Below are 15,265 nucleotides of genomic sequence, written 5' to 3'. Positions count from 1 at the left end.
TCCATTTCCCACAGAAATCGCGCTGCACAGTAACCATTGAGAGAGTCAAGATGGCGCCAAATGTGGACGGAAAAACAGGGATTGCTGGGATGTGAAGCGATGCATCACGGGGCGTTGGGACAGGAAGCAGAATTACTCTCCACCCCCTTCCCACAACCCACGGCGCCAAAATGGCGCCAAAATGGGATGAGGTGCTCTGTGGGATATCTGCCCATAATGCACCACTCCCAACACCGCTGCAAATGCTGCAAATGTGGCCACACTGCAGCGCTGGTAGCTGTCAGTGTGGCCACACTCCAGTGCTTTCCCTACACAGCTGTACAAAGACAGCTTTAACTCCCAGCGCTGCACACCTGCAAGTGTAGCCAAACCCTGACTCTTTGTCAACAATAAAGGGAGGGGAAAGAAAAAAAATCTCTCTTGGGGTGGAAATTTTTTCTTGCTGAAACCAGGTGTTTTCCTGGACAAAAGTCCCATTGCAGTGTGTACGCTCTCACTGTTTTGTCGCCAAAAGGCAGTTTTTGGTGACAAAACTTAATAGTGTAGACAAGGCCTAAGACTCGCTGAGATGAAGTATCACAGAACTGTTGCAGCTGGAGGAGGCTCCCAGAAGTGGAGGTGGGTTCGATTTCTCCCGTGCTGCTGGGAGCGTGCCAGCCGGGGGCTCCTAGCTGCAAGTCACAATCAGTAGCAGATTAACACATGGGCACATGGGGCCCATGCCCAGAGGCCCTGGACAATTTTAAAAATAGGTGCCCTGGGCCCTGGCAGGAGCTGCAGATGGGGCAGCAGCCCCAAGTCTGGGGATTCTCAGTTTGACATTGCCCCACCTTTCTAGCCTGTGGAGCCTGATCCGGGAGCATTCTCAGAGCATGCCTGCCGGCTCAAGCCTTGCACAAAACACAGCCCAGGGCAACCAGATCGGTAATCTTTTGAGTTAGATGGAATATGTGCGTCCCAGAATACCCAATAGCCTTTCAGTTAGGGCAGTCGCCTGTGATGTGGGAGGCCTGTTTACAAAAACCCAATCTGGCTGATTTGGAGCAGGGACTTGAACTTGGATCTCCCACTCTCCAGCAGTCCAGTAGGCTAATGGCTATAATGGGGTGGGGTTCTCAGCAGATGTTCTAGTTAGGGGCCTAACTCCAGGAGAGGGTTTACAGCTGAGAACTCTGAGCTGATTTAGGCGTCTCTCTCTGGCCCAGAGTTAAGTATCTAATTACCTTTGAGGGGCAGGGCTTAGGCCCCACTCTTTTCAACAGCATTTCATTTTGGCTCCCTGCTCAGCATGCTGGCTTCTGTGAATCCCATTCCTAGTTGTCTACTCTCCCCATGCATTATAAAGGGAGCCTGGGAACCTAGTTCAGGGCTGAGGAGTCCAGTGGACAGCAGGGCACCTAAAAATTCTGTGTTGCAATGCTGAGTGTTGCAACGCCTAAGTCCCTTTGTGGATTTAGCTCCCCACTGTCTGTAGTTGGAGTGGCCATCAGAGATATACAATTAAGGACTCTCTGCTATTGCAGACCACAAATCTCCTGCATACTTACAGAGCTGAGGTTCCCCACTGATACTCCTCTGACTAATTGCATCTTAACCTGACTCTGAAGTTTCAAACCTACCAAGGAGTAACAGGAGGATGTTAAAAAACTTGGCACTACTGCTTGCTTTGAAGTTGACCTGAAACTTCATATTTTGGGGGAGCCAGCTTGGAGATTTCAAAAGATGCATGAAGATTTTATCAAACAAAATGATCCTCAGTGTCATCTAGAGAAGCTGAAGCCTCAGTATTTCTCCACATTTATTGACGTGTATTTGGAAAAAAGATGAGAACCAAACAAGGGCCAGGGATTTCTGTGATCAATGTCTCAAACCTGCCTTGGTGGTTTATATCAACAAAAGACTAGGAATAGAGATAGTAGATGACATTCTCAACAAGGCAGAGTCCACTGAATACGGCAGCTGGACCTTCTTCCAGTTCACTGTACAGAAAAAGCTTCTGGAGGAGATGAACTTTGATAACTATATGAAATATATTAAAAACTATGAAGAATTTGTCAAAACCTGGATTCAGAGATATATGATGGATCATTACAGGGAAACTACGTGTTTGGGAGAGTTGGAGAAAAATATTCTATCTTCAATAGTAAAGAAGGTGAGGGAAGTTCTGGAAAGCTCCAAAAATGAAAAAAAATACCACAGTCTTAGTATTTTTAAACAACTGTTGTGAAGCACTGCAGCAGGACCTAGTCATTTCCAAGAACAACTTACTTGGGATACAGTTTAAAAACACAGCAAAAACAGACCAGTTTTGTGCTAATATTCAAACCTTTCTTTTGGATCTGGAACAAGAAATCTTATCCCAATTTGGTGGTTTGGATATTCACACAAACTCTCCAATCTGTCATTAAAACCCCAGGATGTAATCTTTAAGCGAGTGTTTGGCTGTGGGAGGCAGTGTCCATTATGTAATGTCCCCTGTGAAGCAGAAGGCAGTGACCACAAGTAGCATTTTGCATCTCTGCATCGGCCACAAGGATTATGCAATTTCAGGGATCTTTATACACAAAAACTTATCTATGATATATGCTTATCTGAAGTGGTTTCTGAGAACTCATGCCGAAAATCAGGCACAAAAGAGAAATTTCTTCCCTACAAAGATTTTCGCGTTTACTACCCCAGACTGGCGCATTCAGCCAGATCCCAGCATTGAGGCTTCTGATTACTGGAAGTTTGTTTTTCAGAAGTTCAGTCACCAGTTAGCTAAAAGTTATAATGCTAACCCAGCAGATCTCCCAAGAAACTGGGGGAAAATAACTGAAACACAGGCACTGGAGGGCCTAAAAGAAGCCTTTAACATGAACTAAATACATGGTGAGAGCCTGTTGAAATGGAATGTACATATATTGAAATGTTTTAAAACTTTCCTTAATTTTAAAAAATGGCATGTTAAAAATATTCTGTATTGTATTTTTTTTAAGTCTCAGAACCTCATGTTCACTTCACAACTTCTAAGTGGAACTGACAGGTTTCTGACTTTTCATGTCACATGACAACATATGATACAATTACAGTCTGGCTTCTGTACAATTACTGCTAGGAACATAAGAACTTCCACACTTGACCAGAGCAGAGAGGACCATTTAGTCTACTATCCTGTCTCCAAGAGTGGCCAATACCAGATACTCCATAAGAAGGTTCAAGGAACCCGAATTGCCCGAATGGACAATTGTGGGACAACAGAAGTTTCTTCCTAACAAATTATTAGATTTCAAGGCCAGCAGCAACCACAATAATCATCTACTAGTCTGGCTTTCAGCATAACACCTGGCCAGAGAATTCCGTCCAATAATTCCTGCTGCGGAAGAAATTATTCATCCATAGTTGGTAAGAAGCAGCTCATTATCAAACCAAGTAATTTGTGGTTGAACTAAGAAGAGCAGATATTTTAGAAGGAAATCCAATTGCAATTTAAAGCCCCCAAATAATGATGAATTTACCAATTCACTTCGGAAGCTGTTCCAGGTCAGTTACCCTGACTGTAAAAGCTGAATTTTATTTTCAATTAAAAATAAATTTAACTTCAATTTCCAAACATTGGATCTTGTTCTACATTTGTTTGCTAGACTCAAGAGGCCTCTCCCATCTGTTATTTTTTTCCTTAGTAGTTATAGGAAACTACTGGAGGGCCTAAAAGAAGCCTTTAACATGAACTAAATACATGGTGAGAGCCTGTTGAAATGGAATGTACATATATTGAAATGTTTTAAAACTTTCCTTAATTTTAAAAAATGGCATGTTAAAAATATTCTGTATTGTATTTTTTTTAAGTCTCAGAACCTCATGTTCACTTCACAACTTCTAAGTGGAACTGACAGGTTTCTGACTTTTCATGTCACATGACAACATATGATACAATTACAGTCTGGCTTCTGTACAATTACTGCTAGGAACATAAGAACTTCCACACTTGACCAGAGCAGAGAGGACCATTTAGTCTACTATCCTGTCTCCAAGAGTGGCCAATACCAGATACTCCATAAGAAGGTTCAAGGAACCCGAATTGCCCGAATGGACAATTGTGGGACAACAGAAGTTTCTTCCTAACAAATTATTAGATTTCAAGGCCAGCAGCAACCACAATAATCATCTACTAGTCTGGCTTTCAGCATAACACCTGGCCAGAGAATTCCGTCCAATAATTCCTGCTGCGGAAGAAATTATTCATCCATAGTTGGTAAGAAGCAGCTCATTATCAAACCAAGTAATTTGTGGTTGAACTAAGAAGAGCAGATATTTTAGAAGGAAATCCAATTGCAATTTAAAGCCCCCAAATAATGATGAATTTACCAATTCACTTCGGAAGCTGTTCCAGGTCAGTTACCCTGACTGTAAAAGCTGAATTTTATTTTCAATTAAAAATAAATTTAACTTCAATTTCCAAACATTGGATCTTGTTCTACATTTGTTTGCTAGACTCAAGAGGCCTCTCCCATCTGTTATTTTTTTCCTTAGTAGTTATAGATCATGATCAACCTTCTCTTTGTTAAGTAAATGCATTGAGCTCCAAGTCTCACAGTATAAAGCAGTGTATCAGAGGGGTAGCCGTGTTAGTCTGGTTCTGTAGAAGCAGCAAAGAATCCTGTGGCACCTTATAGACTAACAGACGTTTTGCAGCATGAGCTTTCGTGGGTGAATACCCACTTCTTCGGATGCAAGCAGTGGAAATTTCCAGGGGCAGGTGTGTATATATAAGCAAGCAAGAAGCAAGCTAGAGATAACGAGGTTAGATCAATCAGGGAGGATGAGGCCCTGTTCCAGCAGCTGAGGTGTGAAAACCAAGGGAGGAGAAACTGGTTCTGTAATTGGCAAGCCATTCACAGTCTTTGTTTAGTCCTAAACTGATGGTGTTAAATTTGCAGATGAACTGGAGCTCAGCAGTTTCTCTTTGAAGTCTGGTCCTAAAGTTTTTTTGCTGTAGGATGGCCACCTTAAAATCTGCTATTGTGTGGCCAGGGAGGTTGACGTGCACAGGCAGAAATTGTGGGGAGTTGGAGCCTATGCACCCAGGATCATGTTAAACCTTCCCCAGACCCCAAGTTCAGCCACTTACTATGTCAGGCCTGGTCTACACTGGCGGGGGATGGGAAATTGATCTAAATTATGCAACTTCAGCTATGTGAATAATGTAGCTGAAGTCCATGTACTTAGACCTACTCGCCGCAGTGTCTTCACTGCAGTGAGTCGACTGCTGCTGCTCCCCTGTTGACTCTGCCTGCACCTCTCGCGACGGTGGAGTACAGAAGTCGATGGGAGAGTGCTCGGGGGTCGATTTATTGTGTCTAGTCTAGACGCGATAAATCGCCCCCCGCTGGATTGATTGCTGCCCGCCTATCCGGCGAGTAGTATAGACATACCCTTAGAGTGTGTCAAAGACTGATAGCAAGTTAAGGGAATGGGATGTGAGAAATGGGATAAAAATTGGGGAAAAGATACTTTTTATCTATTATGGAATGTTGGGTTGGCCATAGTTATCACAGTTAATAGAAGGTCTCTTTTGAGTTGCTGGAACAGTCCCCAAGGGATGCAGCTAAACCTTAGCCCCAGAAGGAAGATTTTCTACGGTTAAAGAGGAAATAAGAGGATTAAATAAAAGAAAAATAGAGACATTGATTGAAATGTATAGAGATAAAAATCATCAATAATAGCATTTCTGGCCCAAACTCTCTGCAGTCACCCCAGCCCAGGACCCCTTCTGCTCTCCCTACCCAGGGCCTTACCCATACGCAGAATATGCAGCTGTGTAGGGCACCAGGAAATTTGGGGTACCAAATTGCTCCAAATTTCCTGCTGCCCTACGCAGCTGCATGCTGCTCCAGCAGCCAGCCCGATCCCCCGGCTGGCTGAGCCATCCAGGAAAGCTGCCCCACCCCTGCTCCGCCCGTTCCCACTCCTGCTCTGCCCCAGCCCTGTCCCCACTCCACCCCTTCCCCTGAGCTACATCCCAGGGGACTGCAGCAGGGGTTGGGCTTACCCTGCATTCACCCAGCAGCGGGAATTGGAACAATCTGGCCCCAGCCTGCTCTGTGCTGCCGGCTCATGCTGGGGGGTGGTTTCCCCCCAACCCCTCAAGCCTGCTTCTGCCCCCACAGATGTTGGGTGCAGCCCCCCCCCATGGAGGCCTGGGGACACCCCACCCCGCAGAGGCCTGGGGCAAGGCCCCTCTTGCAGGGGGGCTGTGTAGGGCACCACAATGACTAGGGATGGTTCTGTCGCTACACATGTCCTTTCTCAACTGCTGGCCTGAGATGGTGGCTGGATGGGGAAGTGGCTCCCTCTAGTGTCCCCAGGGCAACACCCCTCCCTCTTCCCATCCCCTCTGGCTATTGCTAGCTCTGTCCCTGATATTTTAGTGTCACTCTCTTTTCTGTGTCTTTCCCCAGGGGCTACCCCTCATGCTCATCAGCCCCTGCCATCACCAAATAGCCCCTGCCATCGCACTACCCAGTAATCATCTTTCCCTAGAGCCTCTCCACAATGCCCCCCTCCCAAAAAATAGAATCATTGGCAAATCCCCATATGTCCCTTGGCCCCATTCTCCTGGATGGTTAATAAATACCCGGGACAGCACTTAGTGCCTTGTGGACACCCTGACTCCCTGCAGTGAATGAGCCCCTGCCTGAACCCATAGAGGACACCCCAGCTCTCACCCTGGGCTCCTGCAGCACCAGTGCAGAGCTGTCCCTACAGAGTAAATGGGAGACCCTGGGGGGTTGGGACTCAGTCCTCCCCACCGTGAGCCTTGCTCCCCTTTATCCCAGTCTCTTCTACTCTGGGGGTCTCGTCAGTCAGTAGCATGAGTGTTACTGGGACACAGATGGGGGGGGGGGTGACCCAGGGACTTCTTGGTGCCAACTGGCAGAAGACACAAGGGTGCATTAGGATTTCCAGGATCCCCTGGGCCTGGTATCTACATACTAGTTCACCAAAGAGTGTCATGCTAGGCCTCTACCGAAAGCCTGTGTCACACTGGTCATCTTAATCATTGCAAAATGTATGTACTGATAATGTGTAAGGGGTTATGTATATAGACTGAAAATTATGTACTTAAGGTCTGTGACTTGGAACTGGTGAGAAAACATGAAACCAGGTTTCTTTCAGACAAGAGATGTTTATTGGTCTATCTACATGTATACTGAGTATTGTATGGTTCACAATGGGCACCATTTACAGTCTGAGCAAAATCTTCATCAAGTCTTTGCAGAGTGTCCTGGACAGGAAAAGACAAGCAGCGGGAGTTATCCTACAAGTGCACACAACGGAGTTTTGGACTATAACTGCAGATAAATAGACAAACTCTGCATCTTCCCACTGAGGAGACAAGAGGACCGTGTGCTTGTCTCATGAATAGAAGATCACAGCCAAACCTGACTGGAAGGATTTGGGGCTTTTGCTCTTATGACAGGACAATGTCCTATTAATCAAGTTTAGGCTCGAGTATGCATGTCATGATTTTATTTTATATGTAACACTTTGTTTCTAATATTTCTACTTGTTATCATTTGAATCCCTGTGTTAAATAAACATACTTGCTTTCTGTGTGAAGAAGTGTGCATGCGATGTACTAAATGGAGCTGTGTAGTGTGGTATAATTGGTAAGATGCAGTTTGGGAACACCAGGTCTAGTAACTCTGCATGTCTGGTGGTTCAGGGGCTGGACACTCCAGGGTGATGCTCGAGGGTTGGTGTGTGCGTATCACTAACCTATACCGAGCGAGCAAGACCTGCAGAAGCCTAGAGGGGAGTGACCCCACTGACTAGGCTTCCTCCCTCTCCTAAATCCTCCATCCAGTTCTTTACCCCTCCACCTGAACTCCCTGCCCCTTTGTCCCCCCTGCTCCCCATTGTGTGGGCAGACTATAGGGCATGAAGGCTGCAAGGGTAGGGGAGGTCTGGAACAGAGGAGTGGAAGCGGAAGGGGATGAAGGCAGCAGGACCCGACTGTCATGAAATATATTCTCCTTTGTCTTCTGTTGGCCCAGGGAGAACAGGAGGGTAAATTCCTCAGGCCTGTGAAGTGCTTTGAGCTCCTCAGAAGGGAGGTGCTCTAGGAAGACAGGGCATTGTGGGTCAGGGACCGAGGTTGCATCCAAGCCCTTCTCCCCGCTTTCATCAGGACAATCCTGCTGGTTCCTTAAGAGATCCCCTAAGCTTTAGCTTGTACGGTGTGATTGGTTGGCCCCACAGACAATCAATTCCAAACTTTGCAGGGAATTACCAAGGCCTCGTTGGGCAGAACCCCATTGATTTTGGTAAACAAAACAAAAAATCAGAAAAAAGGCAAAACCTGATTTCGACTGGTGGAAGTGAGAGGAAAATGAGGCCCACGGAGTAGCCCAACACCTGGAACCCTCCTGCTGTAACCTACACATAACACGTACAGCAGCTTAATGTGCTGACCCCCTCGCTAAGTGCACAACAGAGCATACCACCCTCTAGCTGGCTTGTTGCCATGTGTGACAGCTCCTGGTGTGACTCCCAAGGAACTGAACTGGAGAACTGAAGAGCCAGAAGCATGAGCTTCGACATCTTGAGGTAAAGCTCCATGACTGGGGGCTGTAACAGTTCAGATCCTTTTGCAGAAAGGGACATGGAAGTGACAGCACACACTCGCCAGTCAATTACACAGGAAAGAAACAGGGAATGGTACAAACTTCATCAATGACAGAAGAAACTTGATCCTGCCCCAGCTTTATTGATGATTAAATCAACATGTTAATAGGATTTAATGTTAATAATAATAATTAGTCCTGCCTTGACAGGACTAGATGGCCTCTCGAAGTCACTGCCCGTCCTATGATTCTATGATCATCATCCAACCACTAAAGAATCATTCATTGTCCGGTATATCACTTTTCTCAGGGCGTGTTTCACCTCCTTGTTCCTCAGGCTGTAGATCAGGGGGTTCAGCATGGGGATCACAAGGGTGTAGAACACAGACACCACTTTGTCCTGATCGGATGAGTTGCCGGATGTGGGCCATAAATACATAAAGAACAGAGTCCCATACAATATGCTGACGGACTTCAAGTGGGAGGTGCAGGTGGAGAAGGCTTTGCGCCTGGCCTTCCGTAGACCGGATCCTCAAGATGTTGAGGATAATATAAATGTAGGAGACGAAGATGATCAGAACAGTAATCAATGCATTTACAGCAGCAAAGATGAAATGCACTCTGCTATCGATGTGAGTGCTGGAGCAGGAGAGCTTCTGGAGTGGGGGGATGTCACAGAAAAAGCAATCGATGATGTTGGGACCACAGAAGGACAGGCTGAACAAAGAGCCTGTGTGCACAACGGCATTGGCACAGGCGTAGAAGTATGATGCAGCTACCAGCTGGACGCAGACTTTCCCTGACATGATAATCATATACAGCAGCGGTTTGCATATAGCTATGAATTGATCATATGCCATCACGGCCAGAAGCAAAACCTCAGCATTTGTACAGAGAGAGAGAAAGAAAAATTGCATGGCGCACCCAGCAAAGGAAATGGCTCTACACTCTGCTAAGAAGTTCACCAGAGCCGGGGGGGCAATAACCGAGGAGCAAACAGTATCTATAAAGGACAAGTTGAGAAGGAAAAAGTACATGGGGGTGTATAGCTGGGACTCAGCCGTGATTAATGCGATCATCCCAAGATTCCCCACCAGGGTGACAATGTAGATAACCAAAAACACCACAAAGAGGATGGTTTGTAGTTGTGGACTGCCTGTGAACCCTAGGAGGATGAACTCAGTCACCCCAGTGTGATTTCCCTGCATTATTTTTTCCAGATATGATCTATGCTGCTGGGGGATACTTAAATAAGAAATCAAAGATGATACTTATTATTGAAGAGGAGCCAAGTTGGGGTGGAAGGTGAGTGCCACCATCTAGACAAACAGAAGCAAGTCAAGATAGACAAGCCAAGTTATATCATGCCTACTGTGTGATGTTAATTTCTCTTAATAGTTTCATGTCACTGGGGAATTCCCAAGTTTTTTCTTCCTTAAAATAAAAGAAAACAAAACAAAACAAAGGCAAATGGGAAGAAAAAATATTTAAAAGAATTTGTTGTGCATTTCAGCATTTCAAAAGTCAGCTAGCTTGGAACCCATCGACAATTGCAGATATATCTCCAAGTCAGTACTTTTGAAATACCTATTGCAAGTCTGGCAATTGTAAATATAACTTAATTGATATGGAAATAAATAGCCAGACATTGCTGCAACAATCTGACTTACAGTACGGAAGTGCATGGAGTGCAGGTCCGGCCAATTGCGGCTCCCATTGGCCGTGGATCGCTGCTCCGGGCCAACGGGAGTTGCTGGAAGTGGTGCAAGCCTAGGGACGTACAGCTCCCATTGGCCCAGAGCAGCGATCCACGGCCAGTAGGAGCCGCAATTGGCCGGACCTGCGGACAGGGCAGGTAAACACACCGGCCCGGCCGCCGGGAGCTTTCCCTACAGAAGCGGTGACCCCTGTTTGAGAAACCCTGCTTTAGTAGAAGCAGTGGTGGAATGTCCAGTATTGCAAGAATAAGGGGTTGTGGGTTGAGACGGAAGGTTATTGACAAAAGTGTGTCACAGACCTGGGCAACTGTGCTTGTATTCTTCCTTGGTTGCTCAAGGACACGCTCTCTCAGCTCCTCAGCCATCACCTCTCTCGGGAAGAGATCCACATCACTCTTCTTCCTAACGAGTGGTTTTCCTGCTGCACAATTCCCTGTCTGCGCAGTGGTATTCCTAGCAAGCCAGACTACCTTAAAGGCCAGTGTCTCTCCTTGGCTTTCTCTCCAAAGGTTATAATCGGCATGATTGCCAGCAGCTTTAAGTTACCACACAACCTTTTCTAGGCAAAGACATTTATTTTTAAGGTGAAAGCTTTGAACAGAAAACATATTAAAAACAATAAAAGAACCTGTCCACAGGCTGATAAGCTTGACAGAGATCACCCAGCTGCAGCAAGGGTGCCCGGGGAAGTCAACCCTTCAAAATTCCATACAGAGTCATGTGACCACCATCCCATCTAATTTCTCTCTTTAGAACCTATGGGGAAGAGCTGTCACATCTCCTTTCTTACACTTGTTACCCAAAATTGTTGGATTTAAACCTGAGATCTGGTCCTCCCACCAGTTTCCTGGAAGTGTGTATGGTGACCCCACCCCCCTTTCAGGGATTAGCTGTGCCGGCAATGGGTTGAGGTTCAAGTATTATAAGCAACAGTTATTTGCTTCAAAGGGCGAACTAAGGTAGGACTGCCTCACTGTAAAGCAACCCTCAGCCACACACTACTTTTAACAGCAGAGGGGTCAGGCAAGGGAGTGTCTCCAAACCTCCCCCATAGCCAAATTCCTTTCCCTGCCATTATGTTGTGATGACTTGGCCTGCAAATTTGCTCTAATTGTGATCTCTAATGTAAAAAATATATGAAACATATAATAATGCTAGAATAACAAAACTTGTTGGCAAAATAGGTCAAGCTTTTTTCAATAATAAATATTATAAACGGGTACAAAAGAACTAGACAAAGAGACTAAATGAGGTCCATTACTCAAGGACTATGTTGAAATCATGTTTGGTAAAAACAGAAGATGTGGAACCAGAAATTAATAGACCAAAATTGGTATATCAGAAATTAGGCCTAATTGGTGGCCAAAATAATGAGTGGATGGGCTATTCCACCCAACATTTCTTTTCTGGGTCCTGAGAGAAAGAGACTTGGGGGGAACCTGGGGGTATATGAGGAGAGGGGCACTCTAGGGAAACCCACAGGAAGAGGACCCTGGAGAGTGGCAAGCCTGGGAACTGAGCATTGTAGCTGCACCTCGGGTGAGCAGTTGTGCACAGGGACCTGACTGGTTTCCATTCAAAGTGCTGACATAAGCAACGTGGTTCCGTGCAATGTTTTGATTCCATTTTGGATGGAGATCTATTCCACTGGAAACTTTGTGACCTGCTCTATTCATGAACCTCTTGTTTCATTTGCTTGTACACGTCTCAGCTATTATCTCATGAGCTCCAGGCTTGACCCCGCTCTCTCTTTCACCAGTGAGAACCACATATCTCTCCACTGATGCCCAAGGAGTTGCACTGGCAAGAGCAAGGTCAGAATCCTCTCTCAATCTTCATACGATTCCTTCAAGTCCCTCCATAAAACCCACCTCTCTCTCAAAGACTTTGGTAAACTGTCAATTGATAATGACAGGCAGGGTGTGAGCTGTTCCTGCAGCATTTGCTACAACTGATTGACTCAGTGCCGGTATGAACCATGCTCACAGAGAGAAGGTGGGTGAGGTAATATCCTTTATTGGACCAAGTTCTGTAGGTGAGAGAGACAAACTTCTGAGCCACACAGAGCTCTTTCTCAGGCTTGGGAAAGGTACTCTGAGAGTCATAGTTAAATGCTAGGTGGAACAGATTGCTTGGCGTAAATTGCTAGCACATATTGTATTGGACCATTCAAGTATCTTTCGAGACCTGAAGAAAAGCTCTGTTTGGCTTGAAAACTTGTATCTCTCACCAACAGAAGTTGGTCCAAAGGAACATAGTAAACCATCCACATTTTCTCTCTAATATCCTGGGACCAACATGGCCAGAACTACACTCTAAGACAGTCTGTATTAAAACATCTTGTTGTTGTTACTCCCCGCTTCCTTCCCGCTAACGCATGGATTCATAGATTTCATGGCCAGAAGGGACCACTGGGATCATCTGGTCTGACCTCCTGTATAATGCAGGCCAGAGAGCTTCCCCTACTCTCCAACATCTGCATGTGAATAAAGTACCAGATTAAGTCCACGCTTTTTTTCTCCAAAGTAACTCAAAAGTGGTTGAATTTTAAAATAAGCTGTTTGCCAGGTGTTGGTTGTGCTCAGTTGCAAATGACATCTTGTAGCTGCAAGGCCAGGCGATATTCTGTGTCAGTAAATTTAGTCTGCATATTTTCTCCTTAGCATCTCTGGGTGTGATTAAATAGCTGCTACCTCTAACTGGTGGTGGGAGAAATTCCTAGATATGCACTAAAACATTGTAATGTGGTGTGCTTTTAGCATCCTTTGAGGTGAAAAGCTGCAGAAATGTAAAGGACTCTACAAACGTGTTACTGTGATTTACTCAAAGGGTAACATTTTCACCTAAAGACTTCACAGAATATTTCCCAGCAAACTGAAATGTTCAGTTGCATCCTCTTACTTGTACTTAAACCCCATTTATACCTCACCTTGCTGTTCACATGTTTCCAGTACTGCACTGATATTCTGCTGGATAGTACAGGGGTCTCTGACACTATTCCCACTGAGATAGTGATAGTCGGGTTATTGGCTAATCTTTTCGCTTGTGCCCCAGTAACACGGATTCTGCCACTAGTTCCCCAGACAGAGAATTTCAATCACTACTTGACTACTGTCTGCATTTGCCTTTTGCTGCTTAGTTCCCATAGAGCTCCCCTGCCCTGAGACTCTCTCACTCATCTCTGGGTACGTATGCCTACTTGAGCATCCCTGGAGCCTTAGCTTCTCCAAGCGTTGGCCACATTTTACAAACCTAGTGCATCCAGCCCCTGTGTTGGGATGTTCAAACAGGCAGCGAAGGACAGATGGCCACTTAGGAGGCAAAACGCTGTTCGGAGCAGCCTCAGAATGAGATCTGGATGTTCTATTAAGGTGCTCATGTATGAAGATCTACATCTCAATCAAGGCTTAAGCTTTTCAGGCTGTTAGAGGCCTGACCTTACATACATGTGTTCAGAGTTCCTCGAAAGCCGCCCATTGGCTATAAGAATTCTCTCTTCATTGGGTGGAGGATGCACTGTGTGTTCTGATTCTTCTAAAGCCATTTGCCTCTCCTGTGAACCTGGAGATGGCCAGGTGGCTGAGCTCAAAGCATGTCTGTGCACCATCTAGGAGAACCCATTAAAACTTAGCAGCTACCATCCATGCACCAGAGAACCTGGAGAAGACGTGATGTGTCAGGGATTCAGGAGCACTGAAATACGCTGATGGGCCCCTCGCTATCCCCTATATTGAAACAGAAATTACTGAAGAACAAGGGCATTAATCATCCTCCCACAACCACTGATATATCTGCACTTTTGGCACCACTGCTAACTTTGCCTGCAGCATTTGGAGATGACCAATAAGAACTTGATCCTGCTCAGTCCAGAGATGCAAAGCACTGTGTGTATAAACCCTCACTAACTGGGGGAAGATCACACCTCTTTTTTATCCTGTGTCCTTGAGCATAAGGGAATGAGTGTCACAGAGGCTTAGACAAGAGCTTAAAAACCGGGAACCTAAATTCAAGCTTTTCAGCACATAGGCACATAAACATGCATGACTTCAACAGAATCTGCAAAGAGATTCCACCCTTTTGAAAAATCAGGCTAGCTAATTAGGTGTCTAACTTTAGACTCCTATTTTCAAAAATCACGGCCTAGCTTCCCAGTGAAATCAAGAAACAAAGATCAGAGGGGTAGCCATGTTAGTCTGTATGAACAAAAACAATGAGGAGTCCAGTGGCATCTGAAAGACTAAGTGATTTATTTGGACATAAGTTTTGGTGGGTAAAAAACCCACTTCTTCAGATGCATGGAGTGAAAATTACTGATACAGGCACAAATATATATTGACACATGAACAGAAGAGAGTTACCATACAAATGGAGAACCAATGTTGAAGGCCAATTCAGTCAGGGTGGATGTGGTCCACTCCCAATAGCTGATGAGGAGGTGTCAATACCAAGAGAGGGAAAATTGCTTTTGTAGCGAGTCAGCCACTCCCAGTCCCTATTCAAGCCCAAATTGATAGTGTTAAGTTTGCAAATGAATTGGAGCTCTGCAGCTTCTCTTTGAAGTTTGTTTTTGAAGGTTTTTTTAAATTGAAGAATGGCTACTTTTAAATCTATTATTGAATGTCCAGGGAGAATGTCTACTGGCTTTTGTATGTTATCATTCCTGATTTCTGATTTGTGTCCATTTATCCTTTTATGTAGAGGCTGTCCAGTTTGGCCAATGTACATGGCAGAGGGGCATTGCTAGCACATGATGGCATATATCACATTGGTAGATGTGCAGGTGAATGAGCCTCTGATGGTGTGGCTGGGTCCTATGATGGTGTTGCGAGAGTAGATACGGGGACAGAGAAGACAACAACGTTTGTTACAGGGATTGGTTCCTGGGTTAGTGTTTCTGTGGTGTGGTGTGTAGTTGCTGGTGAGTATTTGCTTCAGGTT

The 15,265-nt window shown here is 45.3% G+C and overlaps 1 pseudogene; it reads right to left on the bottom strand.

The window, feature by feature from the left end:
- Nucleotides 1-8,868: 8,868 nt before the first annotated feature.
- On the bottom strand, nt 8,869-9,817 carry LOC123374123 (annotated as a pseudogene).
- Nucleotides 9,818-15,265: the final 5,448 nt, after the last annotated feature.

This window comes from Mauremys mutica, chromosome 7 (genome assembly GCF_020497125.1).
Source record: "Mauremys mutica isolate MM-2020 ecotype Southern chromosome 7, ASM2049712v1, whole genome shotgun sequence".
NCBI classification, from domain to species: domain Eukaryota; kingdom Metazoa; phylum Chordata; order Testudines; family Geoemydidae; genus Mauremys; species Mauremys mutica.
The sequence above is the reverse complement of the archived record's forward strand: the minus strand, read 5'-3'. Positions and strand labels throughout refer to the sequence as shown.